We start from the raw sequence: 2,500 nt of genomic DNA, 5'->3' as shown, positions 1-2,500 counted from the left end.
ATCCTCAACGCACACAGTCCTCAATCGGACCAGCACACTGAAGATGTCCACCGCGCTTCGCACCGGGCCCGCGAGGACCTACTTTGGCCGCACGGCGCCGCGCGCAGGGTGCGCCGGCGCGCAGCTGCGACGCCTGCCGCGTCCGTCGGCCGGCGCGCCTGCCACTGGCCGCCCCCACCAGCCGGCTGTAGCGCGTGCGCCCACGCACCGCGCGGCCAGCACGCCGGGAGGCGCCCCCTCACCGGCCGGGGACGGTCCCACCCAGCCACCACCGCGTATCGCTTCACACCCAGATGCCGTTCAGTTTCATCGGCATGGTGGGTATCGCTGGAACAACCGGTTAGTACCTCAACCTATCGTCGCCATCACCGATTCACCCCTAGCGAGAACAACCGCACCACAACGGGTTACCATTTCTTCATTTGCGTAACTTCACCAGAAAACGTAGGCGTCCATCGCCATTAGCAACTTCAACGATTATTGCATGCCTGTGTCAGGTGTCACGCCACACTACGTCTGCCCACATACACGCAACAAAATGTGCACGCCTAGACAATACGTGGAAGGTGGCCCCCGTACGTATGCGATGTCCATTGCTCGAACGACTGTCAACCGGCCTCTGTAGCATGTCGCAGATATGGAACGCGGTGCACCATGCTATCACGGTGTTTGAGGAGAGACGACTAGGTCCGAATACATCAACACACAGCTCATGCTGATCGCCATCCACGGCGTCCGTTCCTCCCACACGTCTCTATGGCGTACCACACTGCAATCCAGCTCTCATAGGGAGACGACACGTAGCTGCGTGCACAATATTTGCACTGTATGGTCCGCCGTTTTTGGGCGCAGTCGTTGTACGGTCACACATGTGCCACGATGTATCATTCAGTACATAAGGACGAATGTGCAGTACAGATTGTGGTTCACGCGTACGACATCAGCGGACAGTTGACACAGGCCGCACCACAACGTAGCCTGCGTACGTCGCATGCGAAGGGCATTGAACATGCAAACTTGTCACCAACCAGCTTGCGAAGGCAGGGGGCAAGGTGGGGACGTGGGGACGTGGGGAGGGGTGGGGGGGGGGGGGGGCGGCATGTACGTCCTGCTGCCATCCACATTACAGTGTACAGCAGGAGCATGTGGAAAGTCAGCAAGACTTGCAAGGTGTTTAACATGAAGCGATACACAGGGGAGCGGGCAGTGCGAGTAGCGAACTATATTGCGAGGGTTGCGGGTGGGCAACACTACACTAATTGAACGAGTCGTATAACAATTACAGAGCAGGTTTAGGCGACAACGTGGGTTACGTTAGCGGACAACGTGGGTTACGTTAGCGGACAACGTGGGTTACGTTAAGGCACAACATGGGTTACGTTAAGGCACAACATGGGTTACGTTAAGGCACAACATGGGTTACGTTAGGGCACAACATGGGTTAGGTTAGGGGACAACATGGGTTAGGTTAGGGGACAACATGGGTTAGGTTAGGGGACAACATGGGTTAGGTTAGGGCACAACATGGGTTAGGTTAGGGCACAACATGGGTTAGGTTAGGGCACAACATGGGTTAGGTTAGGGCACAACATGGGTTAGGTTAAGGCACAACATGGGTTAGGTTAAGGCACAACATGGGTTAGGTTAAGGCACAACATGGGTTAGGTTAAGGCACAACATGGGTTAGGTTAAGGTACAACATGGGTTAGGTTAAGGTACAACATGGGTTAGGTTAAGGTACAACATGGGTTAGGTTAAGGTACAACATGGGTTAGGTTAAGGTACAACATGGGTTAGGTTAAGGTACAACATGGGTTAGGTTAAGGTACAACATGGGTTAGGTTAAGGTACAACATGGGTTAGGTTAAGGTACAACATAGGTTAGGTTAAGGTACAACATAGGTTAGGTTAAGGTACAACATAGGTTAGGTTAAGGTACAACATAGGTTAGGTTAAGGTACAACATAGGTTAGGTTAAGGTACAACATAGGTTAGGTTAAGGTACAACATAGGTTAGGTTAAGGTACAACATAGGTTAGGTTAAGGTACAACATAGGTTAGGTTAAGGTACAACATAGGTTAGGTTAAGGTACAACATAGGTTAGGTTAGGTTAGGTTACACGTTGTTGTAAGGAAAGGTGTAGGGGGGGGGGGGCGGGGGCGGCAGGTTCCTTGATAGTGATTATAGTAAGTGAATGCTTGTGACATGATCAGATTTGTCACGTCAGGATGCACCTTTGGCTTATTAGAGGCGGCGCTCCAATTCTATGCTTGTGTGAGACCTGTGTCTTTGACTCATGTCATTGTTTGTGCGCTGTGACAGGAGGTACTATTGTGATGTTGGGTGCACCGTTGTATAGGACATGTGTGGGTGTTGGTGCCTGGTCTGCGCAATGGTGGATGTCGAAAGGCTGGGATATTGTATTTTCCGCATGGACCTCCTGGTCTGGTTGTGATAGTGTGGATTGTGTAATGTGGCGGAGAAGATGCACTGGATGTT

Source organism: Schistocerca piceifrons, unplaced genomic scaffold, assembly GCF_021461385.2.
Source record: "Schistocerca piceifrons isolate TAMUIC-IGC-003096 unplaced genomic scaffold, iqSchPice1.1 HiC_scaffold_1245, whole genome shotgun sequence".
Lineage (NCBI taxonomy): Eukaryota > Metazoa > Arthropoda > Insecta > Orthoptera > Acrididae > Schistocerca > Schistocerca piceifrons.
The sequence above is the reverse complement of the archived record's forward strand: the minus strand, read 5'-3'. Positions refer to the sequence as shown.